We start from the raw sequence: 26,836 nt of genomic DNA on the forward strand, positions 1-26,836 counted from the left end.
TTCACTTTGTTCTTTATGTAGTTTTCATTTCTCTCCTGAGAGTCCATGTCTATTTCCACATTAAGAACATATTTTTATTAAGTTTTTAACATATTTTCCTTTAATAATTTAAATATAGTTATAATAGCTGCTTCTAAATCTTTGTCAGCTAAGTTCATCATCAAAGCCTGTCAAATTTAATGTATTTTTTGTGTATGTGTGTGAGGAAGATCAGCCCTGAGCTAACATCCGATGCCAATCCTCCTCTTTTTGCTGAGGAAGACTGGCCCTGGGCTAACATCCATGTCCATCTTCCTCTACTTTATATGGGACGCGGCCACAGCCTGGCTTGACAAGCAGTGCGTCGGTGAGCGCCCAAGATCTGAACTGGCGAACCTTGGGCCACCGCAGCGGAGCGCGCGCATTTCACTGCTGCACTACCGGGCTGGCCCCAAATTTAGTGTATTTTGACTTTCTTTCTCAACTTTTTCCTATTTATTTATTTATTGTCTAGAGATTTTTCATTGAATATTGGGCATTGTGATAATATGTTTTAAAGACTCGATTTTGTTATTATTCTCTGAAGTGTGTTGATTCTTATTTTGGCAGACAGTTAAATTACTGGCTGATCACTTTTTGCCAGTATAGTCTTGGTTTGACACATTGTTAATGTGGATCTGTGGAAAGCACAAACTTGAACTTGGCAGGACTCAAACTGTGACTCAATCTTCCCTGCAGATTTTGTTAGGACTTGGTTTTAGATTTTATTAGATTGTGTCTAGAAGAGGTCTTCATCAAGGGCATGGTCCTTACTCCTAAGGCATGTTTCAGCTGGATTCTACAGGTAACTATCAGTTACTTTTTTATATATGTGTGATGGTTTTATTGAGATATAATTCACATACCGCACAATTCGCCCATTTAAAATGTATAATACAGTGGTTTTTGGTATATTCACAGAGTTGTGCAACCATCACCACAATCAATTTTGCAACATTTTTATCCCCCATACCCATTAGCAGTCACTCCGTTTTTCCCCAACGCCCTACCAGCCCTAGGCAACCATTAATCTACTTTCTGTCTCTATAGATTTGCCTATTCTGGACATTTCATAAAAATGAATCCTACAATATGTGGTGTTTTGTACTGGCTTCTTTCACTTAGCATAATGTTTTCAAGGTTAATCCATGTTGTAGCATGTATCAGTACTTCATTTCTTTTTGTGGCTGAATAATATTCCATTGAATGGATATACCACATTTTCATCTTTTCATTGGTTATTGGACATTAGGATTGTTTCTACTCTTTGGTGATCATGAATAATGTTGCTATCAACATTTGTGTACAAGTTTTTGTGTAGAAATATGTTTTCATTTCTCTTTGGCACATACCAAGGAGTGGAATTGCTGGGTCATTTGGTAACTCTATGTTTAATCTTTTGAGGAACTGGTAGATTGTTTTTCAAAGTGGCTGTGTCATTTTACAATGCCACCAGCAGTGTGTGAGGATTCCAATTTCTCCATGTCCTTGACAACACTTGTTACTATCTGTCTTTTTTATTATAGCTATCCTAATGGGTATTGCTATGTGGACTGAATTATGTTCTCCCCAAATTTACATGTTGAAGCTCTAACTCCCAATGTGGTGATATTTGGAGATGGGGCCTTTCGGAGGTAATTAGGGTTAGGTGAGGTCATGAGAGTGGAGCCCTTATAATGGGATTAGTGCTCTTATAAAAAGAGATACCAGAGTATGCTCTCTCTCTCTCTCTCTGCCATGTGAGGACACAGTGAGAAGGCAGCTCTGTCTGCAAACCAAGAACAGAGCCTTCACCAGAACTCAACCATGCTTGCAGCTTGATCTTGGATTTCCAGCCTCCAGAACTTTGAGAAAATAAATTTCTGCTGTTTAAGCTACACAGTCTATGGTATTTTGTTATGACAGCCTGAGCACACTAAGACAAGTATGAAGTGGTATTTCATTGTGGTTTTCATTTGCATTTCCCTAATGTCTAATGATGTTGAGCATCTTTTCATGTGCTTATTGGCCATTTCTATATCTTCTTTGGAGAAATATCCATTCAGATCCTTTGTCCATTTAAAAAATTAGATTATTTGTCTTTTAATTATTGGGTTGTAAGAGTTATTAATATATTGTAGCTTATCAGATATATGATTTGCAAATACTTACTCCTGTTTTGTGGGTTACTGACTTTTGGGTGCATTGTTTGTGCCACTAAGGATGGAAGTTTGAAGCATGTTAAGCAGCTAATACAGGTCTCTGAGGCATCCTGCATTAGTTATCAATAGAGGAAGTAACCTGAACATCTTTAGAAAATCCAGTCAAGCTATTATAAATTGACACAGCATAAATCTTCATATATTTGGAGTATTTAATGTTGTTTTCTTGTATAGTAAGTAGGAAATCCTGTAATTGTCACTAACTAATATCATTAGGGTTCCAGGAGCTCAGAAGCCTAGGGACTTTCTTGTGCATCAAAGCCCCATTGACAGTTGGCTTGTTGAATGGGAGCATTCTGAGTGAGGCACTAGTGGTTAGAGCTCAGGAATCTTAGGGATGTTCAAATTCCACAGTAACTTGAGCATTATGCTGTAGTGTCTTTGCACAATTTTAGAAGCTTAGGGGTGAATAAAAGTCCTCTGAAAATACAAGTAAACTTTTTGGAATGGAAACGTTTATAATTATGGGTTGTGACACCTCTTCTCTCCTTTCTCCCAAAATACTGCATGGTGTATGTCTTTTAAATAAATGTGAATTGAAATTAACTTAGTTTTGTATTTCATGATACCTCTTAAGATAATTGGAGCTAATTAGAGATAACCCAAAATTCTAATTGAATATTATTGTCTTGTTAAATATTCTGAAAAGCATTTCTACGAGTTATATTTCAAGGGCACGTCTGTCATTGGTGGTGAGTAAAGTCTCCCATGCCAGCCTGTTCTTTCCATCAACTAACAACCTTGCGGTTTATGGGACTCTTTTTCCAAGAGTAGGTGATAATATGATAATGCTTTGCATGTGTGTGTGATCTCAGGCAAATCACTTTACTCTGCCATTTGCCCATTTGTGTGGTGGTAAGAATGCTTTGAGATGTTTGGATTAAAGATGGAGTGGCCAAGTCCTGACTTGGAGAGATCTGGATTTGAGAACTCGCTGTCTGACCTCAGGCCAATACTTACTTTTCATGAGTAACCGTTTCCTCGGGAGCTAATGTGTGCCCTGCCACCTCACTGGGGTATTGTGAGCATCAAATGAAGTCACGTACGTGAGACTACCTTGAACGCTGCTCTCATTTCCACAAATGCGAAGGATCGTAGGAGGTTCTGTCAGGGTTTTTTGTGCCACCCTGTTGCCCCAACTGCCCACATCAGAATGGGCAGTAAGAGAACCGGGAGGCCTGGGAGAAGAAAGGCAGGAACTTCTCCCTTGGGGCTTTTGCAAGGTCTCCAGGCTGATTGACGATGTGGCCCCCAGATTGTTTCTGTCCAGTCCTGTTTACTAAGCTTTCTGTCTCTCATGTAACTTCCCCGGATGATTCCTGTGGTCTCAGGAGATCTATGCATCCTGTGTTGACTTGCTGTCATTTCAAGACTGCAGCGGCTTGTCAGCACTTCAGCAGGGTAGATCCATTTAATCCTTATGGAGTTTCTCCTGGGCCCTTTCCCTGGGGAGACATTTTCTGTCAGCCACCCCATATCAAACATACATACACACCTCAGGTTCAGGATTGAGGAGGGTACACGAGGTGAAGTGAATTAAATGAATTCCTGTGGAGAGCCAGTTCCCTCCAACACGCTTGGCACTTTCTTCAGAGGTGATCTTCCTCCAGAGGAGAAATAAAAACCCTTTTTAGGACAGATAACTGGGAAATGTGGCTCACAACCATGCCGTAAACTACGTGTGTGAGGTTGGGATTTTACTGTGTTGGGTGTTACAGCAGAAGTCAGAGCGGGTCCTGAAGTACAGCTGGAACCGTTTAATGCAGAGCCTTGTAAGGGCCCACCCGGAGGTGCTTCACGTGGTCGGAGCTGTGATGGAAGCTGCTGTTTCCACAAGCAAAGTGAACCTAGCAATCTCCTTCGCAGAGGCCCTGGACTGCCACCTCGGGGAGTCAGGCCTCAGACGTCGGCTCTGAAGCAGTGACAGCAAGCTGCTCCCCGACCCCGACCGGGAGCTGGGCACCTGCCTGTGGCTCTCCACATGCCCATTGGTGTAGCTGGTTTCAGCACACACGTGATTAACCCGTTGGTGGTCACACTGCCTTAGTTTTACAGTGGAGATGTGCATGCTGGGGTGGCTGAGGACACGAGTCCTTTCAGTCGAGTTCACGTTGGCACTCCAGAGCCGAGTGGGGCACTGCACATTGGAATTTGAGAAGGCTGAACAGCTCGGGAGTGACTTCTAAGTTTAAGACATCCCCAGGCAAACTTGCTGTTGGCCAGGAGGGGTCACCACTTGGGTAACTCTTGGCCACCTATGTCCAGGCTGTACAATCAACCATCCTTTCTTCTTTCCATTTCCTTTGGTACCTTTTTCTTACCATCCTCTTCAATGTGGCAAGCAGAGAGTTAGCGACTAAAAATGCCAAGATGCTATAATGAGAGGGGTTCTTTTGATAGAGATTATTTAATTCAAGAAGTATTTATTCACCGTCTGTTTTGTGGCAAGATGCTATGCTAGGTTCTGCTGACTACAGACATGACTGAGGCGTAGTTCTTGCCTCTAAGGAGCTTATGTTCTACAGGAGAGAGAAAAAAATACTATGCAAATTACTGTATTACAAGGCAGAACCATTGATGAGCTCTGGGACCGTGGGAAAGTCTTTGAACTTCTTTGGGTGTCAACTTCCTCATCCCTAAAGGAGGTTATGAGAATTCACCTGGAAGGGTTATTGTGAAGTTCCTTAAGAATAAAATAAAAATATTTTTCTTTCAATGTATGTGTATCATCTTTTCAAATGGTTACTAAGTTGTTGGAACGTAAATGCTTATTAAGTTGTTTGGAGTTAACTACTTAATAAATGGACCTGTTAGGTATTTCTTTTGGCCTAGGGACTCCATGGAAAAATCACGCAGCTGTAAGTGTGACATGAACCGAGAGTTCATTGACTCCAACATGCCTTTGGTTTTATGCTGTGCTTTTATTTTCTGTATCACAAAGAAAGAAAAACACTGCCAATCACCTATGATATAGTGCCTTTAAGATAGTCCTGTGAAACATAGGAATTTATGCCAGCCTCTCTTGCTTTACAGTTTCTTTGCTCTGTTCTGAGGGATTTGTCATGTCTCCTGCCTCCAGGGGCATAGGTACACTGTTTGGCCTGTGATAAGGATGTCTTAGTAAGAAGTAACCCAACTTCATCTACCTGTGGGTATCTTCCTTTCTTAGGTCCCATGAAGCTTTTGCTTGTTGCTTTGCAATAAGGTATGGAATTTTGGTCATTCCTCCAGTGACAAACATTTTATGTAATATAAAATTTAAATTCTACTATTCTGTTTCTATACCTTTCTGTGTACCAATAACTGTGTTTCAATGCTAAATCATGGTGTCATCTTTTTGAAGACATTTCAAATGACAGTTAAACTCAGTGTGCATAGTACCAACAATGTACATTACTCAACTGAAGTGACAACAACATGAACAACTGTGACCAAGTTCTGTCATTCAGGGGCAATAGCAATTATGTCGTGACTGCGTAATTGCAGCACTGAAATTCGTTTGGCTGACAGCATTGACATTTGCATTCAGATTTCAAAGTTGTTAAACTGTGATGAAAGGTGGGCTTGAGTGTCATCTTTAGTGTCAACTTTAGTGGACTGATGGTGGCTTCCTAGGGTGGTATACTTGTTAAGAAGGATTGTGAGACTAAGTCTGGTTCAGCAGGAAGGAGCGCTGTCTTCCCTCACTGTGTCTTCTGACTGGTGTCTGGTAAGGAAGAGGGAGTGCGGCCTTGCGTGTGAGTATCTGCCCTCCAGGATGAGACCACGGAGAACATTTAGAAGGCCACTCTAATCGGGGTCAGGTGGTGCGGTGAGACTCTGGAGAGCAGCGCAGATGTAAGAGACAGTGCAAAGGTAGACTTCTCACCTACGTAGTCACGGGGACGTATCTGTGGCTCTAAGACTGGCTGATGGAACATGGTTGTGGCACTCGCATGAGTAACTAAGTTAGGGATGGATTGAAGGGGAAGTGGGTGGATTCACTGTTGGCTATGTTAAACTGGAGGTGGTAAACGTGGCACTGGAACTTCTTTCAACAGGTTTGGCAATGAAGGCTAGAAATTGGGCAGTAACTTGAGGTGGGTGGCAGAGTCAAGGAAAGCTTGGAAGTGGGTTACAAAGGGGCATGAGATGCTTGAGAGAGGAGTGTGGTTAGTGGACAAGGTCCCAGAGAAGGAGAGGGATTGGGAACACAGGGCAGGGGTTTAACTGGTAACTATTCCCACCAAGTGGGTAGATTACAGGGAACCAGGACCCTGCTGTTCCCACAGTCTGTCTGCCCAGTTTCAGGGATTCATCAGCCCTTGTTTCCTTCCTTTTCACCCCAAGGTTATCTGAGTCTTTCTCTCCTTCCCCTCCTTCACCCTCTGTTTCTTACTAGGCTCTCCTTACTTTTCCCTCGCCTGCTACTGAGTTTCCTTCTCGCCATCGTGGTCCCTGAGGACACGGATTTCTTTCAGTCTGAGGCAGAGGCTGTTCTCATGGCCTCCTGATCCCTGCCTCAGCCTTCGTTGGTGCCCGAGAGTTTCTGTGAAACTGTCTCATACTTTCTGCACTTTCCCAACTTATTAGAACTGGTTTTTTTTTTCTGATCGAGGTTTTCCTAGCTTTATCTTTTAACCAATTTGTTTTCCCCTCAGGACTTGTTCCTTTTCCTGCTTTCTGAATTATTTCTGTCCTCACGTCTGGTCCCCTGGGCATCCTGCTTCACCCTTCATCATCATCATCACACCTTCTCATAAAGCCATGCCCCACTTGCAGTTTCATTCTCTTCTTAGAGTAAATGTTAATATATATATAAAACCCAATTATATTTTGATTACTCCAGTTCCAGCCCAATGACTTATTCTTTTTTCTTTTTTTTAAACTGGTTTCTTTTTTTTTTTTTGTGAGGAAGATCAGCCCTGAGCTAACATCCATGCTAACCCTCCTCTTTTTGCTGAGGAAGACTGGCTCTGAGCTAACATCTATTGCCAATCCTCCTCCTTTTTTTTTTCCCCAAAGCCCCAGTAGATAGTTGTATGTCATAGTTGCACATCCTTCTAGTTGCTGTATGTGGGACGCGGCCTCAGCATGGCTGGAGAAGCGGTGCGTCGGTGGGCGCCCGGGATCTGAACGCGGGCCGCCGGTAGCAGAGCCCACGCACCCAACCGCTAAGCCAGGGGCTGGCCCCCTAGTGACTTATTTTTAATCCATGAAGATTGAGGGTTTTAATGGCTGAAAGGTAGGCTGGAAAGCATCTAATCCAACACTTTCCAGCATGTGCTCCTCCCTACAGGTTAATAGCTATTTGGTGAAAAAAAGTGTTGTGATCAAATAAGTTTGAGATGTGTTCATTTCAGCCAAATTAAACACTTTTTTTTTTACCACAGAACTTGAATGTGTCCATGTGCGCCATGAATCCCTCAGGAAGGGGAGTGTTTCCCATACTCAGTTGACTGTGGAACCCTCTTTGTCAGAGCAAGTCCCTGGTCTAATCCCTTGCCGTATTTAGTAGATGAGCAAACTCACGAGTACTGAGAACCTGACTTCACTGGGGTTAGTCGTCTTTTAGATAGACTCTGGGGACTGTGTCGTGGCTTTAATGGGCCGTTGTGATGATGCCACTCTGTGTAATGTTTATGAACCGTTAACAGTGCATGCAGCAATGGTTTTAGCTGTGCTGTGAACTGACGCCTAGGGAAAACTGTTCTGAACTTCCCCAACGGAACATAAGAATTAGATACAGAATCTGGTCAGCTTGTAGTGGGTTTAAGCGCCTTTGACTAGGGACACGCGAGCAGCACACGGTAGCCCCACGAGGAGCTTGGCCCTCACTCCTGGGTGTGGAGTTCCAAGCCCTTCCTGCCCAGGTAGTCCTTTGCACATGCCCTCACTGCTGCTTGCAATGCCCTTTTGCGCCTTGAGAGCCCGTCAGACACTACATTTACCACAAGATTCACCCAGAACAGCCCTTTCTTCATGCCTCCCTGATCTTCCGGGGCAGGGCTGGTTTTTACCTCAAAGCTCCCAAAGATGCTTGTACACAAAAACTCTAGCATACAGCCTAGCACATTCCTTTAACTGTTTGATTTTGGTTTGTCCCCTCACCAGGCTCAGGCCATTGAGGGCAGAGACCCCTGCCCATTCAGTACTGTGCTTGACCCAGAGCCAGTCTTGGTGAATCTGATTAAATGAATGACCCTTCTCTGGTAAGGCTAACTGGTCTGGGGAAGCTGCAGCAAAGCCACCGGGGTGGGAAATCCATGGAAGCCTTTCAGAGACAAATGGCTTTTGAGGAAGCAGTCAGAGGAAACCATCTGACTGACCGACAAGCAAGAGAGGGAAACACTCTTCCAGGTGCAGGGTAGAGTGGAAAAGGAAGACGGTGGAGACATGACAAGGAGAAAAGGAACAAAGAAAGCAGGAGAAATGATTATCCTGGGCAGAGTGGGGAAGTGAGGTAGGGCAGAGGAGTGAAGGAGAGCTGTGATCTGGCAAAAGAGGGGGCGGAAGCCTTTGAAGGCGGAGGTGTGTGGGGAGGGGGAGGACGTGGAGGGAGGCCTTGCTGGCTGGAGAGGCTCAGTGCCCAGATGGCCTCCAGCTGCGGGTGGTTCTCTGGCCGGTCCCTCACCCAGGTGTTCGCTCAGTGCCCAGGCCAGGCTCTGGCTTGCTCTCAAACATATAAATAACGGAAACCATCTCAAAGGAGGTTGTATTTTTAGCCAGGGGTTCTGGCTGTGGTAGGCGATGACTCTGATCATCCAGATAGTTACTGGAGTGGCAGAGAGGCCCAGATGGCTGAGGAGAGTTGAATTCTAATTCTGGCTTCCCTCCTGACAGATTTGAGATGCTGGAGAGTCACCTGACCCTTCCTTTTAGATGACACTTTGCCATTTGTACCTAGGGAGAATGATAAATTCCCATATAAGGATTTGAACTTAAAAAAAAAGGAATATAGGACACATTATAGCTAAAAATCCTGTGCAAAGTATTAATAGTGGTTCTCTTTAGGTGATAGAGTTTTAAGTGCTGTTCCGTCCCATTTCTTATTCTTAACATTTCTGAAGGTAAACATATAATAAAGTAAAACCTGGTGCCGGCCCCGTGGCGTAGTGGTTAAGTGCGCGTGCTCCACTGCTGGCGGCCGGGGTCAGATCCGGGGCTCGCACCGATGCACTGCTTGTCAGGTCATGCTGTGGTAGCGTCCCATATAAAGTGGAGGAAGATGGGCATGGATGTTAGCCTAGGGCCAGTCTTCCTCAGCAAAAAAAAAAAAAAAAAAAAAAAGAGGATGATTGGCATGGATGTTAGCTCAGGGCTGATCTTCCTCACACACACACACACAAAAAGTAAAACTCAAAGTTACTTTAAAAGATGCAAACACTAATTAATTTCAGTAATAAAAACTTTAAAATGTGAAGTATGTACTGGAATAGCAGCTTAGACCTAGTCTCTTTACTTGAATTTGACATTGACTTATTATTCGACAGAGTCAGTCACTGAACTTCTCCATACCTTTTCTTTTTTTTTTTTTAAAGATTTTATTTATTTATTTTTTCCCCCCAAAGCCCCAGTAGATAGTTGTATGTCATAGTTGCACAGCCCTCTAGTTGCTGTATGTGGGACGCAGCCTCAGCATGGCCAGAGATGCAGCGCATTGGCGCCGCGCCCGGGATCAGAACCTGGGCCACCAGCAGCGGAGCACGAGGACCTAACCGCTAAGCCACGGGGCCGGCCCCCTCCATACCTTTTCTGTGTATTAAAATGAAATTTGGAATGCCCGCTATTAAGACCAATGTTAGTAGTTAATGTCAGTAGTAACATGCCATTTGAGTTAGGTGACACTATCCCTGGTTGCAGTCCGAGTTTGGTCGCTTTCTGAGAGGGCTGTGGCAGAAATTTCACTTCTGTGGCAGTGGGAGGAGGGAGCCAGTTCGGGGTGTCCTTATTTCTCCCTGATGATGGGCAGTAATTAGTGAACCCCTGGAACGTTGTATCAGCTTCATTTGATCCCTAATTGTGCAGGGTAAGAACCTGTTACACACAAGGTCACAGTCAAGAAGGCCTCCATGTGTCTTTTGATCCATGGGGTGCTGCTAGCTGTCAAATTGGGCAATAGAAAGTAGGATACTTTCCTTTCAACATAGTATCTGTAAGCATAAGAACTTAGCCATTCACTGAGCTGAACGAGCTTATGTTCTGATACGGACTCATGGAAAAAGATCTTCAATTTATTCAGTTACCTGATAGGTTCACAAACATTATTGTGGGTTTTTTTATCATGGTAAAACGTACACAACATAAAATTTACCATTGTAACCATTTTTAAGCATACAGTTCTGTGGTTTTAAGTACATTCACATTGTTATGTAGCCATCACCACCATCCATCTCCAGAACTTTTATTTATTTATTTATTTTTTATTATTATTTATTTTGTGAGGAAGATCAGCCCTGAGCTAACATCCATGCTAATCCTCCTCTTTTTGCTGAGGAAGACCAGCTCTGAGCTAACATCTGTCACCAATCCGCCTCCTTTTTTTTTTTTCCCCCAAAGGCCCAGTAGATAGTTGTATGTCATAGCTGCACATCCTTCTAGTTGCTGTATGTGGGATGCGGCCTCAGCATGGCTGGAGAAGCGGTGCGTCGGTGCGCGCCTGGGATCCGAACCCAGGCCGCCAGCAGCAGAGCGCGCACACTTAACCGCTAAGCCACGGGGCCGGCCCCAGAACTTTTTTCATCATCCCCATCTGGAATTCTGTGCCTATTAAACAGTAACGCCCCGTTCCTCTCTTCTCCCTCCAGCTTCCAGCAACCACCGTTCTTCTTTGTGTCTGTGAATTTGACTACTCTAGCTCCCTCGTCTAAATGGAATCACACAATGTTTGTCCTTTCATATCTGGCTTATTTCACTTAGTATAATGTCCTCAAGGTTCCTCTATGCGTCATTGTATGTATATACCATATTTTGTTTATCCAGTCATCCATCGATGGAACATTATTGTTTTTTGAAGTTTCTCTAGTTAAAAGTCTTTAGTGTATTTTTAAACTACCTGATAGCGTGTCTATCTTTCCCATTCGACTGTAAGCTCCTTGATGATTTTATTCATCTTTGTGCTTCTAGTGCAGTGCCACGTGGTCAATAATGTGTTGAATGAACGAATAAATGGATGATCTGGCTGGTGCTTTGATTTGAATATTTGCCCCAGGAATCCCAGCTCTTCACCTGAACTTCTGGGTAAAACTTTGCTACAAATCTTTATCCTCTGAGCCTTCTTATCTGTGACATTTGGGAGGTGATGTCTGCCACCAGATTATTTGCCTGAGCCAACACTCTTCGAGCTTTTCAGGTTAAGATTGCTATGGAAACACTCAGGATTAACACTACCACTTTTTTTCCGCAGAACCTTTTCTTGAATTTAAGAAATTCAGAAGCTGCTCCATTTAAAAGCATTCAAGACTTGTTATTGACTTATGTTAAAAAAAAAAAAAAGACCCATTATTATATGGAAGGAAAATAACTTGAGATACGTCAAAACTCGTGTCTCCTTTTCCATTTCTCTTTAGCTAAGTCCTCCTTGAAATCTCCTCTCGTCTTTTGTGCCACCAGACTTGTCTATTTCCTCTCTTCTTTCTCGGTCCTTTTCTGAGACCCTAAATTACGGTGAGTCTGCCTTTAGCTCTTTTCTTTTCCTATATAATTTTTCGTAACTGTGTGTAGTGTATTATCTCTATATGGATGATTCCCAAAACTTAATCTCTGCCCAGACTTTCTCCCAAGTTTCGCTTCTGAGTTCCAGCTGCCTCTAGATATCTCCATCTGGAGAAGTTTACGTGTCTGAGGCTGAATGTGCATTTCCTCCCATATCCCACCATTCTCCCCAAGAATCCATCTTTACTCTCTTTTTTCCCTCAACATCTCATTAATTACTCAGCAAATATTTATTGATCCTGGATGATACTAAATGAGGTGTGCCAGGCACCAATCTAGGTACACAATTACTGGTTAATGCAACAATCCAGAAAATGAATCGTCAAGCCTCTAATACACAATCTCTAACAGTTCTTTTGCCTCTGTTCCCTTTGCCATTACATTATCAGTTTCCTAGGGCCGCAGTAACTAAGTACAACAAACTGTGTGGCTTAAAGAAACAGAAATTTATTGTCTCACAGTTCTGGAGGCTAGAAGTCTGAAATTAGGCATCAGCAGGATTGGTTCCTTCTGAGGCCTGTGAGGGAGAATCTGTTCATGCCTCTGTCCTGGCTTCTGGTGGTTCACTGGCCATCTTTGGCATTCCTTGGCTTGTAGATGCACACTCCGATCCTCCACCTTCACAGGCCTTCTCCCTGTGTCTCTTCACGTAGTCTTCCCTCCACGCATCTCTGTCTGTGTCCAAGTTTCCCCTTTTTATAAGGACACCAGTCATATTGGATTAGGGCCCACCTTAATGACCTCATTTTAACTTGATCATCTCTATGAAGACCATGTTTCCAAATAAGGTCACATAGTGAATGAATGAATGAATGAAATAATTAATGAAGTTGGTCTCAATCTACCTTGCCAACCTCATGTCCCATCATTCCCATTCAAACACTTGGTCCTCCGGCCGAATATTTGGCTTCTGTTCTTCATACTGTTCCTTTTCTCAGTCTCCTCAAATTCAGATTGTAGTCCTCATCCAAGGCCCAGCTTAAGTTCCTCTTCCGTGCTACCGCCTCCCACCTTTTCCTAACTCTCATAGCATTTACTGGTGACTTTTCTCTGGCACTCTTAGCTTCAGCTTTTTGGTACAGTAATTTATCATAGAACTTGACTGTTCAAAGGGATCTTACAGAAGGACCAAGACCCAAATATCTGCATTTGATCACTTGCGGACGTTTGAAAAATCCTGGCTGACCCCTGAGCCCCACACTTGGAGATTCTGATCAGCAGGTCTGGGGTAGGGCCCTGGGATCTGTATTTTTAAAAGCTCTTCCAGGAGATGCTGATACATGGTCAAGTTTGAGAACCACGAATCCAATCCAGTCTCCTTATTTTACTTACGGGGAAACTGAGCTCCAAAATTGTTAAATGACTCGCCCAAGGTCACATAATTAGTGGCAGAGCCATCCAGTTATATGGTTTCTCTTACCTTTTCAATCAGATTTAAGCAGTTGAGGAACAGAGTCTGTACCTCTCTTATCTTGTAACCTATGTGGTACCACCGGCACACCTCTGTCAGGACAAACAGCTCACAGTGAGTGCTCCTATTCAGTGACTAGACATACTGAGAGCTCCAAGAGGACAGTACTAGGTCTGTCTGTGCTAACTCCTATCTCCAGCACCTAGCACAGTGCTTTCATATAGTAAGGTGCTCAACTAATACTGGTTGAAGAAATGAAGCCTCTACTATGTACCAGGCTCTATAGTAGGTGCTTTGCATACATCATCTCATTTCATTTATTCCAACTATAACCCTATGAAGTATGTGTTCATATTCCCATTTTACAGATTAGGAAACTGAGGACCAGAAGTTAGAAGACATGCCCAAGGTCACACAGCAAATAATTGGTGTAACTGTGTTTTAAACCCCAGCGCTCTTTCAACAGTGCTGCAGAGTCTACATGCTCTGAGTGCTCAGCTTTCTTCAGAAAGCTGTAGGTCACTCCAAAACAATATATAGTGCAAAGGTATTCAAAAGTCCCAGATGTTTAGAGGCTTCTGTTTGGTTCTCAACTCTATCTTAGCCTTGCTGCTCCATGAGGTAATATAAAAGGTTGTTGTACTGAAAGTTTTATTGTGTATGTTATAGAACGTACAGTACTCTTAGCACTTGCATGCTTATATGTATATGACTCAATACTACCAAAAGCTTTACAAGTATTTCATCCCCTTTCTCTTGTTTTTTCAATGCTATTAAAATTCCTGTCCCTTTGTAGGGTAGAAGTGCCAGGACCAGGGCAAGCAGAGTTCAGAGAGTGTCCCAGCATGAACTGTTCTAATACCGGGTTTCAAATACAAGCTAATGGTTGAGAAACCTGAGTAGGGGATGTGAGTTGGCCCCACACACCTAGTCCCCTGCCCAGATCACTTGCACAGTGAGGGGTTCTGTCTGTACCAGAGGCATCGCGTGTCAGGGACTCAGGGTCTAGAAATGACAGGGCTCGGATTCTAGCTGTCAGGCCTGAGAGGGGGACCTCACATCTCAGAGATGGAGTTTCAGCTTTGTCATCTGAAATGTTTCTGTTATTTTTTTCTTTCCAATTCCGTGTTTTACTTGGATCTTGGCCTTGAATTTATACTCCATGTAGACGATTTCCTCATTCCTGTGGCCTCCTTTTCATTGCTGTTGCTTCCGTGACCAATCCTTTCTGAAACTGCAACATCACCCCTTCCCCCAACCTCAGTGGTGTAGGAATGAGTAAGAGGGCCCCCCCCACAGGTTCTTGCACAGAAGTGTCAGCCTCTCAATCTGATGCCCTACCTCATCCTACTTCCATGCCCACTTCCATGTCCTTGAATTCCTTAAACATGTACATACATTTCTATCAAATTCTCACTTACCTTCCCTTTTTTGGACATATTAAAATAAATTCTCTCGTCTTGTAAATAACCCGACTCCTTATTGACAAAGCTGGAATCACAGGGCCCCCTGAGGGGCCGCATGGAGGCCTTGGGTGGACCTAGGGAGTGCCAGTGGTTCTTTTCCTCTTCTCTGTGACAGGGTAGCAAATTGCATATCATATCTGACTACCTGGTGAAACTAAATGAAGTGTGGGGATAACTCCTCAGGGGTCTGGGTAGTGATGTCCTAGTGTTGAATTGTAATATGCAGCCACTTTTATGGTGACAGACTTGGAAGCCAACTGTTGTCTGAATTATCGAATCAACCAACGTGAGGCCAGTATATACAGTATAGGCAAAATCGTTTTATAGTAAAATCCAAAACACTGTCCAAATTCTTTCGTAGTATAGCACTAAACTCTTGCTGATTAGATCTGACTGGAGTTTGTAGACCATAAGCTGGGTTGAATTTTTTTTTATTGTAGTGATATGTGTCTAATGGAATCTGACCTATATTACTTCTGCCAGGAGGAATGCAAAATTACCAATTGGAGTTAATGTGGTACAAAGAACTAAAAACTTCTCATTCTCAGGAAATAAACAGGAGGGAGTCTTTAATGAATGCATTGAGTCAGTACTTTTTGTGGCTCAATATTGCCACATGTAGTTCCATAGGTTCAGAATAGATTCTCAAAACAGGGTGACAAAGTAGAAAGAGCACAAGATTCACATCAGGAAACTGGATTGGTCCCTAGCTCTGTAACCCTGGGCAATTTACCCGATCTCTCTGTGTACCATTTCCTCGTCTGTAAAATGGAGAGACTGGGGGCCGGCCCCCTGGCTTAGCGGTTAAGTGCGCGTACTCAGCTACTGGCGGCCGGGGTTCGGATCCCCAGGCGCGCACCGATGCACCGCTGCTCCGGCCATGCTGAGGCCGCGTCCCACATACAGCAACTAGAAGGATGTGCAGCTATGACATACAACTATCTACTGGGGCTTTGGGGGAAAAAAAAAAAAGGAGGAGGATTGGCAATAGATGTTAGCTCAGAGCCGGTCTTCCTCAGCAAAAAGAGGAGGATTAGCATGAATGTTAGTTCAGGGCTGATCTTCCTCACACACACACACACACAAAATGGAGAGACTGGGCAAGACAGTGGTTTTTGAGACAGTTCTTACTTAGGGGCCAGTGTGGAGATCCCTCTCTTCCCCAAGTTTCAGCTACATAAATGTTTTTATTTCTCTTGCTTCAACATATGATTTTAGTGGAAAAGCAGAGTTCTGTTTCTTAAAAAAAATAAGTTTAAAGCCACTGAACTAGATAATCACTACCTCTAAACCTGCATGATTCAATATAAGGTTTACCATCAAATTGTCTACACCACCAGATGATACTATCATATTTTTAGGAAGCCTGCCTACACCAAAAGTCCAAGTTCACCAGATTCAGAATGTAGGGAAGCTCATGCCTTGGGACCCTTATACCAGAATCCAAACCAGAAGGTCTTTTTGGGCAGCAGGGAGAGGATTCTTATCAGTGTCCCTAGCAGTTTCTAGAACAATCAAAAGGGACAAAGGTCTCCAACACCTTGGCCATCATAGCTGAACTAAGGCAGGCCTGATAGAGAGCTTTGGAAGAGAAAATTAGATTCCACCTCTCCAGACTTCCTAAAGTGTATATAGTACAGAATTCAGTCTCTGTGGCTCTGAAATGGGGACCGAGAGAATTTGGTCCCATCAAATTGACAAAGTAATTTGAGATGAGGCGTTGAGAACAGTGCTGATGGGACAACATTGGCTTGTTGTCAGTTGACCTCTTCTTGTCGTGTGCTCCTTTTGTCCCCAGTGATTATTCCTTGATCCTTGCATAAGGTGACCCACAGCCAGGAATCTTCTTCCATGCTGAGGAGGCGCAGCCATCACGGGTCAGCCAGTTGAGTGTGCTTCCCCTCAGCTTCCTTCATCTCTTATCCCCTGTCCTCTGTAAATCTTTACTCTTTCATAAAGTATTCCCTGACTCACGGAAGTGAAATGATCCAACTTAGTTTATAAAACCAGGAAATTATTCCTCTGGACCAAAGAGAGAGAAAGACACAACAAGAAACCCAAACAGAAGATGTAAAAGGAAGACATATATTCTATATTGTTTGCATTAGAATGAAAAGTCCTTGGGGAAAGGAATTGCATCTGTGAAATGTGTAGTGAATTTCTTTCACATATGGGCGCTCAGTAAACGTTATTAATGAATGATAATGATTTGTCAAGTGATTGAAACTGTTTCAGGGCAGCAACAGGGAATGAAATATGGAGACATTCCTATATCTCAGGGGGGAATTGCTAGGCAGGTCATCCAGATGCATTTTCTTTGGGGAGTTGTGAATTCTTTGTGTGTCCAGCTATCGCTGTGTAATCATAGTTTTCTTTCTCAGAAATATACATCATCATTACATATATCATTGTTTTACATATATGTATACACACACACACATACACATATAGATATATACACACATATACATACATATATAATTAAACTCTGCTTCTTTGAGGTCACTTTGGACTGGGCAGCACAAAGTATAGTCCTGGGACATCAAGAATAACTTTTAATAATTATCTTTAATAATCTAATAATAATCTTAAAAACATTTTTGTAAGGGTGCTGTGTAGAGAATACATTAAAGTTCTTACAGAACCGAAAGGAGAAGATGGGTGCATCTTTATCGCTACACATGCTAATATAGTCAGTGTTATCTTTGTATGCATATGTATGTGTATTTATGGAGACTGTGTGTGAAGTAAAAGGAATGAGCTAGCTTAAATTCATCCTATCTCTTTGTCTTACCTCATCTTTTTTCTCCTTTTCATTTTCTTTCCTTTCTAAGGTGAGGAAAGACAGCAGTTGTTTGTGTAGATTATTTGTGAGGTGAGGGAACTTCTGGTCAGGGAGTGGGAGAGTGAGACTGAGAAGGGAAGGCAGCCAGTAAAGGGTGCGTTGCCAAGCCGGTTACCACTGGGGGCTTTGGGGTTGAACCCGCTGGGGAACTCAGCCAGGGTAGAACACACGCCCCAGGGGCTGGAGTGGTTCTACCCCACCTCCTATCAGTCACTGGCTGAGGGCTGTCGCAAGGAGCATTAATTCTCATTGTTTAATTCCTACCAGGATGGGCAAAGAGGGCTCTGCAAAGAAATGCAGGGTCTGGCAGTTAGCAGGTGGGCTCCTGTGCCCTGAAGTGGTGGAGGTGAGGGGATGTGGGCGTCACCAGCTGCACGCTCCACACTCGCAGCACATCCTTGCTGAACTGAAGTTTATTTCACTCTGTGATTCCTAGAGTCTTTCCTGGATCTACCGGCGAAGACTAAGTCTAGCATCTTGTCTGGAGTTACAAGTGAAAAAAGTGAGGCAAGAGAAGGTCAATCAAGTTAAGCCAAGGACTGAATGAGCAAAGCAGAATAGAACTCAAGTTTCTTGACCATTTTTGCCTGTTTTAGTCCGAGCATACAGTAAATGTTCAATAAATCTTTGATGATATGATCATGGAGAACAAATGCTATTAATTTTCCTCTGTCTCTCTTGATTTTTATCCCTTTGGGGTTTCCCAAGTGGCTGTGGTAATGATGGGGGAAGTCATGATGGCAGGGCCACAGCACAGACCGCAGGGTTGTCGTAGAGTCCGGCTCCTCTTACCCTTGTCTGCTGAGTCTTGGGTGAGAGATCACTGCAAGACAAGGGCAAGTTAAATATGCCATTATTGTTAGTAGTCCTCTCCCTGTGTGGCATTTGTGTATCATTAGTAATCAGTTATTGCTATGACCATTTGACTGGATGGTCCTTCAGTAACTGTTTTATCTTGTGTGTATCTTAGGTTTTTTTTTTTTTTTCTTGAAGTTTGGCCCTGAGCTAACATCTGTTGCCAATCTTCCTCCTTGTTTCCTTTTTTCTCCCCAAAGCCCCAGTAGATAGTTGTATGGCATAGTTGTACCTCCTTCCAGTTGCTCTGTGTGGGACGCCGCCTCAGTGGCTTGATGAGCGGTGCACAGGTCCGCACCCAGGATCTGAACCCGCGAACCCCGGGCAGCCAAAGCGGAGCACATGAACTTAACTGCTGCGCCACCGGGCCGGCCCCTGTGTATCTTAGGTTTTAGATACACTTGTATATAGCTCCAAAAGTGGGTTTTTGTATGGTAGCAGTTGTGGACACTTACTTTTTTTAATGAGCAAAGCTTAAGCAACATAGCCCATCGATTGCATGAACTCAAATAATGCTTTAAAAAAGATACTTGAAATATTCTAATCATGTATGTTGTTTCTTTGACTTTGAAATGGTTACCTTGGGTCAGGGACACAGCAGTTATCAAAGAGTGACTTTTTAATAAATCTGGGTTTTTAATACAGTCCTCACTAGCAAGGTAAGTGCAAGTGAGACCGCAAATCCCATTGGCAGTCATTGCCATGGCAGACAATAGCTCCATCTGTCTTCTTCAAGTAAGAATCACTTGAGCCTAATGTAGAGTATTATTGTCTACTCCACTTGTTCCTCAGATATTTATTGAACTCCTACTATATACGAAGCACTTTCCTGAGTGCAGGGGCTACCAAAATGACAAGACAGTTCCTGTGCTTTCATCACTTGAGACCTCTCCACCGCAAGCCTATCATTTCTATAAAGTCTTAAGTTCCTTAACTGCCAGTTCTTCTATCAAGGGGATTTCAGAGACCTCAGCATCAAGGACGGGAAGGGATGACTAAAACTGTGGGGGACAAGAGAAATGACACCCAAGTTTGCCTGGGGGAGTCAAGAATGGCTTCATGGAGGTAGTGAAGAAAAAAGGAGAGGTGACAGGCAGGTAGGCAGAGAGAGAACATTTTAGGTGAGCGTTTGACAATTCATGCAACAGTTAGTCTTCACAGAGGAGACATTTTCATAACAACTTGATTGAGATATAATTTATATGTGCAACAAATTGCATGCATTTAAAGAATACAGTTTGGTGAGTTTTGACAAATCTATACCTCCATGAAATCACCACCACAATCAAGATACAGAACTTTTCTTCATCCCGAAAAGTCTCTTCTTCCACCTTTGCAATCTGATGCAGGGAACATTTTAATACAAATAATGTGCCTCTTTCAATGCAGGAACATTTTGATCTTATCAAAACACTATTCATTATACTTTTGGCTTTTTTGGTTACCAAGTAAGATGCACCAGGCACCCTCAACTGTCCTTCGGTCTCAGCCCACCTGGTACTTCACAAAGTCCCTTGCACTGGACCACCAAGTCCAGGGGTCCTGCCGCATTCCTGTGCACAGGCCAGGGTGTGAGAGGATGTGCCATGGAGCAACCACAACTGCAGGGGCTCAGTGCTGCCAGCACATACAGGCTGGGGGCAGGGAGCAGTGGAGAGGAAAGGAGGGGGCCAGATCACCAAGGGCCTTGGATGGTGGGCAACAGAATTTAGATTTTAACCTATGGACAAGAAGGAACCATTGGAGAATTGTGACCAAGGAAGTGATAGAATCAGATTTGTATATTAGAAAAATCACTTTTAGATGTTACAAATGATGAAGATTAACTTAGGACAGTGGTGGGGGGATGGAGAGGAGGGTAAAGCACTCTGAATCTAGAAAGCAGAATTGACAGGCTAGGATGCTCTGGTTGGGCATATGGTTTAAGGAGAGAGAGGGAGGAATCATACATAACTCCCAGGTTTATTGTTTGGCCAACCAGGTGGTGCCTTTATGGAGGCTGTAGATTATTTGGGGAAGTGGAGTAGGTTTGAGAGGGAAGACGTTTAGTTTTAGATGGGTTGGGTTGAGATATCTGTGGGATACAGAATAGAAGTGTCTAATAATAGTTGGGCCTGTGGGTCCAGAGGTCTGGGCTGAACATTTGAGGATCATCCTCATTTAAGTGACACTTCACTTAGGTAAATTTGTTCAGAGCCTCCGAGTGTGTGGGCAGCAGTGCTTTGGCATTGTCTGAGAGGCATTCTCTGACCCCTAGGCCAGGTAAAGTCCTCTTGGTTTGGGTTCCTCACCCCAACCCTGCACTAGGTACTTTTCCTATCAAAACATTCATCACACATTATGGTAATTACTTACTAACTGTTTCTCTTCCCCATAAGGCTATAAGGTTTGTGAGACTGGAACCAAGGTTTGTCCATTGCCGTGTCCTCAGTCCCTAGCACAGAGCTGGGCACCTGGTAGAAACTCAGTACAGCCTTTCATACTTGTCAATTGAATGCCACCCCGACCATCCGTGACTAGGAGATCCTTCTAGGGAGAGGGAATAATGCAAAGAAGATATTACAATCAGTGGCAGAAGTGCTAATACTGGAGCCTCAGAGAACACGTTGTGGGGACAAAGAGGAGAAAGTAATAGAAGGTTTTACGAAGTTCATTTGAGCCAGGCCTTGAAGGGTGAGGAAGATTCTCCAATCAAACAGGGAGGAAAGAACATTCAAGGCCTGAGGGTACAACATACACATACACAAGGTCACACAAGAGTGAGAGGGCTGTTTGTGTCCAGAATAAGAGGCTGGGATTCAGGGGGATGAGGTCTGGACGGCCATGGCGCTTGAAGAGTAACTGGGGCCCTGCAGGCTTGCAGTACTGTGGTCAGGAGTTGGGACTGTGGTTGATGCAGCAGGAAGCTGGTGGAGGTTTCTGAGCAGCACAGCAATATGCTCTGATTACATTTTTAGGAAGAAATCTCTCAGGATAGAGTAGAGAGGTTGTGAACCCCTCCTCCTGAAAAACGCATTTTTGGCAAGTACCCAGGTGATTCTTATGTAGGTCATCCAAAGACCACATCTGGAGAAACAGTGGTGTGAGTGAGAAGCTGGAGTAAGTTAAGGCTGGTCACAGAGGAGCACCTTAGGAAGCAGGGACAGTGAGCGCAAGTGAGAGCTGATGAGGGCCACCCCAACGAGTTAGCTAAAGGAGTCTTCAGAACCTTCTGAGGGATCTGAAATTCAGGGCCTCAGAGATCCCAGAGCATCAGTGATGATGAACCACATGAAGCTTTGCAGTCCTGCCTAGGGCTTGCTTTAATGGTTGGATGTGGGCAGAAAGCTTTGGGGACACGGCCATGCCAGTGTGCCGTCAGCAGGATCCTGCCTTACCTAGAGACTTGATCTGCTCGCAGTCCCTGGTGTCCTGATGTGATTTTAGTATAGTGTGAGCATTATTATGGCTATTGAAAAGGTTTTGGTAGGAGTTCATTAGAAAAGTTAGGGGCTTTCTTTTACAAGTTATCTTTCGTGAACTTAATAGTGTATTTCAAAAGTACGTTTTGGCCAGTAATGATAAACAAATTGCTCCTGAACTAGATGGGAAAGATCTAAACACATCATCTAAAGACAACAGTAAGTATCAAAAGTATCCCTGCTTATCTTTTATTTGCCCTTAAAAATCTGTACAAACAAATGTGAGCACACTCTGGACTCAAAGAATAATATTTTCTTTGGACATATATGGACAGATAAACAAAACTCCAAGGGAGAAAAAAATTTCAATTAAAATAAAAATAAAGCTCCCCCACAGCTTTATCCTCCTTTGCTCACGGGGTTTCCTTTATTTCACTTTGAGATAAAAGTAGTTCGGCTTCTCAGGAGATGCTGATTAAGAGTTGAACAAAAAGAAAGTATTTCCAACTATCTGTCTGTCCGTCTGTCTGTCTGTCTGTCTACCTCTGGTCTTGAACATGCCAGCCACAGCAATAGAGCTTTGTGCATGGCTGGCATTAATGGTACTTTGAATAAACACTAACACTGTGCCGCTCAGGATCCCCTGGGGAAAAAGTCCTCCTCCTCATTGGTCAGTGAGAATCCTGTGCTCACAGCTTCAACAAGCCTGTGTCTGAAGCCCATGTAGGCCTCTGGGAGTGGAGTCGACCCTCTCCGCCCCCAAGCACACTGTGATCCTTGCCCCTGGAGTTGCTGTTGGCTCCTGTCCATGCCGGGTCAGTGTCTGGAGCTGACGGTCATGGGAGTTTACGAAGGCACCTGGTGGTTGCTGGGGAGGAGAAGGGCGAGAGGAGTGTGTGCAATCAGTTTTTATGTGCGCGTTAGAGGAAGAGTGACGGGAGGGGTACCGTCTCTGTGGCAGTGTTTTGGGGAACTGTCTGTGCTTGGATCCTGGGGAATTATTACAAAGTGGTATGCAGGTTGGGCACAGACTCTCAACTTTCTTCCTCTGCAGGATCTTGGGTAGACAAGGTCCTGTCCTGAGGAAGCAGCTCAGGAGAGCTTCCCCTTGCTTGTGAAGCCCACCGGCACGTGTGTTTGCGTCAACACGGAGATGCACATGACAAATTGTACACAATGCCTCAACACAGCCCAACAGGTTTTTTCTATTTACATTTAACTAGCTTTGAATAGCAAGAGGAAAACAAATATTTCCTTTTCTTCTCACAAATGCTCTCTCTAATAAAACAAAATTACTAGAGATGAAGCAGGGAATAATTCAAATGGTCATTTAAATCAAGGACCTGGTTTGGCTTGACCTCCCCTGGACACATTCTAGCTTGTGCTACGCTGATCAAGTCCAGGCTGGCTAAGCTGACCCAAGCGAAAGGCAGGGGGCAGTTCCAGTGACGGGGCCTGGGGGTGGGCCATTGTGTGCTCATTTAGCCCCTCACTCAATATTTCTGTACCAGTGAGATCATGTTGAAACTGACATGGAGGGCAGCTGGAGGAGTGGGGGATGAGGCAAGAGGACAGCAGTTCAGGCACGGACCAGGAGGCTGCCCCTCGGGCAGTTAGAGGGAATTTCGTGTGGTATGTGTCTAACCTTGGTTCTTCCTCCTTATTCACCACTGGCTGGCTCTGGCTCCCTCCTGCGCTGAGAGTCTGAAGTGAATTCTGTGAAGCAGCAACCCCCAGCTTTTTTTTTTTCCCTAAAACACACATGAGACACACTCGCGTGGGCATATCCAAATTACAGGCTGCGGCATAGATAAATCAGCTGTGGGTTGGGAGCAGTTCCCAGTGAAACTCCATTTCTTTCTCTGCCACTCAAGAAAGCAGACCTCCATACAAGAAAGTGTGAGACATTGCTCTGTACCCCCAGCCCTTGGCACAGGACTCCCGCCTATAATAACTGCCAAAGAAATATTTACTAAGTAAAAGATAGCCTTGAATCCACACTAATTCGTATTTTTAAAAAGTCATTCATAAACGCTAGCATTTTAACTATTAGTTAGCAATTAATCCCAATAAACCAGACGGATCTTGTGATTGTGAAGGTGTGCTGTGATGGGTTGGTCAGAAGGAATATCTGTTAGCATTTTTATAGGCTCTGAAAGTACTTTTAGCTCTATAACTGATAAAACCAAGCACGAGCGTTATCAGTCCTGCCATTTGACTGTCAGCACTATGTAGATAAACTCATAATAATTCCCAGAGAGGAACTTGAAGAGATTCTTAAGCATGAGACCTGGGGAGAGATATTTTTAATGTTGCTTCATTACCATAGACCCTTTGGGGCCTTAACCTGTGGTGACAAATGCTTAATTTCAAGATCTTATACAAATTAGGAATAAGATTCTCTATCAGACCCAAATTTGGGGCATTTGTCACCTCACTACTATTGGTAACTCTGAAAGCTGGAGCTGGGTCCAAAAGGAGACAGCCCACTCTGTCAGCTGGGGGACCTCAGGGGAGGGAAGTGGCATCAGATGAGGATTGAAGGGCAACTTTGCCTTATCATCCAAATTTTTCTATTCTGGACAATTTTTTTTGTGTGAGGAAGATCAGCCCTGAGCTAACATCCATGCCAATCCTCCTCTTTTTGCTGAGGAGGACTGGCCCTGAGCTAACATCCATGCCCATCCTCCTCTACTTTATACGGGACGCCACCACAGCATGGCCTGACAAGCAGTGCATCACTGTGCGCCCGGGATCCGAACCTGGGCCACCAGCAGCAGAGTGCACATACTTAACTGCTACGCCACGGGGCTGGCCCTGGACAATTTTTTAAATAAGGATTTTTAAAAATAAGGATTTATGTATCACTTTTAAGAGCAGCCTTAAATAGGCAGGCATATTTTAGTAAGAATAATATTTTAAAACTGTAATGTAGAGATTGCCAATCAAATACCATAATGGCAGTTATCACTCATCTGGCCACCACGAGTTTGGATGATTCTGGAAAGTTCCATGGCTATTGGGAGATGCCGGGGATGGGTTTGGGGGCATAGCAGGGGAAGCAGAGAGCCACAAAGTCAGGAGTGCAGCCATCCCAAGCAGGGTCTGCAGATGCTGAATTGAGATTGTTAGGCAAGAAGATAGTGGTTTAGAGAGTTAGGTGAACCCGATGATATGTGTGCCCCTATGATGGAAAATGAGTGAACAGAGAGAATTTTAGAAATATAAAACAATACAACAGAGACAATTTGAGCAGGACTTAGGTGCAGACCTCGGTTATAAAGACCATGAGAGAAGGAGCTAGAGAAAATAGCATAGAGAAGTGAGGCTCCATTTCTTCCTGTAGGTTCCCCCACCTGGTGCGATCTGGAGAAGTAATAGTTCCTGTCTTCTTCGTGGATTCAAGGGAATTCCCAACTGTTGTACGTATGCCGGTTAGACACAATGAACTTTGGACCAATAGCATTTCAAACTCAAGATATCATTTCTTTCTCTCTTTAGACCTTGACCAAAATTTTCTCTGTTACTTTGAAAGCCCATACTTTGTACTTCTTAATTCTAATTATGTTGGTCTTGTTCTTTGAATGGAAAATTAAGAAAGTTGGTCTTAAGTTGGTTTTTAGATACTTTTGTGATCTAATGAGAGGCTGAAAGATGTTTATATTTCGAAGTACTAAAATTTTCAACTGCCCTGAAAAATCTGAGATGCATTGTTGTCAACTATTTTATCAAAGTATTGTTTCCAAATTGCTATTTTACTCTTCCCTAAGCTGGTTTTAGTAGGAAGAGCGACTTCTGAAACAACTGATATTTTGTTCAATATAGTATGTTAAAAGGACAGAGAAGTATAAGAATATTGATGAATACCAAAATAATGGTGCTAGGCCAAGGAAAGAAGTAAAGGGGCATTCTGAGTAGTGATTCAGGAAGTGAATCCAAGAGAGGAAGCTTTAGAACAACTCTCCCTGGAAGGCAGACTTATCTCAGGACTTGCTCTTTATTTAAGGAGTCAGCCCTCTTAAGGCTCTGCTTTAGAGACAGTCCGCTGTCTCCTTTGATGCCCTTAATGTATCACTTCACCTTTCTAAAGAAGTTCATCTACATCTAAAGTGGGGTGAAGATTATTCACTCCTGGAAGAAGCTGTCAGAACATTTTGATAGCTAGCAGAAGTGATTCTGCAAGCCTCTGTCATTATTTGGGGAGAGGACTCCAGAGGTCCACCCTTACTTGCTTTCTTTAGAGAAACTATATGGTCCCCGCTTCCTGTAACACCCATCCAAAGAAGTATGAAGGCCAACATCAAATACTAGTACAATATTTTCATTAAGTATTAAATGTAATATATTAAATGTTATAATTGTGCTTCTCTCTTTCTAGTTCTCAGTTGTTTAGGGTTCTTCTGAGGGAGAACTGAAAAATCAATAAGGCAAAATATGTCAGTAAGGCATTTATACTGATGAAGACAGATGAGAGTTATTGTTTTGTTTTTTGTAGTTGTTTTTGACCAAAGGTATTTTAGGAACTTGGAAGAAAGAACCTGAAAATTATTACTCAGCCTGGTATTTATTTTGAAATATATGCTGACTTCTGACTTTCAGAGTTGAACAGCCTAATCCTTGATCATCCCAGAATGAGTTTAAGAATTTGTGACCATTTCCTTGTTACTGGGTATTTGCATCCATACTAACCACCCAGGTTTAACAGGATGAGCAGTCTCTCTATGCTGAAACAGAATGGTGAGATCTTAGGGCCAAGCTGAAATGTTCATCTTTATCAATTAATTCTTACTGAACATTCATGTATAAATGACATCAAAGAAGGTCCTTCACAATATACAGAGAAGACAAACTCCCTTCTGTAGTGTACATTTTTAAACGAAGATTCCAAATAGGCTAATAAAAATGGTTTGCAGTTTATATTTTTATCCATGTCTTGCATTAGGAGT

General features: G+C 43.4%; 1 protein-coding gene across 3 annotated transcripts in view; it reads left to right on the forward strand.

Annotated features, from left to right (window-relative positions):
• The window catches only part of WNT5B (Wnt family member 5B), a 101,464-nt gene that overhangs the window by 15,524 nt on the left and 59,104 nt on the right, over positions 1 to 26,836 (forward strand). The gene's annotated exons all lie outside the window — the stretch shown is intronic.

This window comes from Ceratotherium simum, chromosome 17 (assembly GCF_057802395.1).
Source record: "Ceratotherium simum simum isolate JZ-2026a chromosome 17, ASM5780239v1, whole genome shotgun sequence".
In the NCBI taxonomy this organism is placed as follows: domain Eukaryota; kingdom Metazoa; phylum Chordata; class Mammalia; order Perissodactyla; family Rhinocerotidae; genus Ceratotherium; species Ceratotherium simum.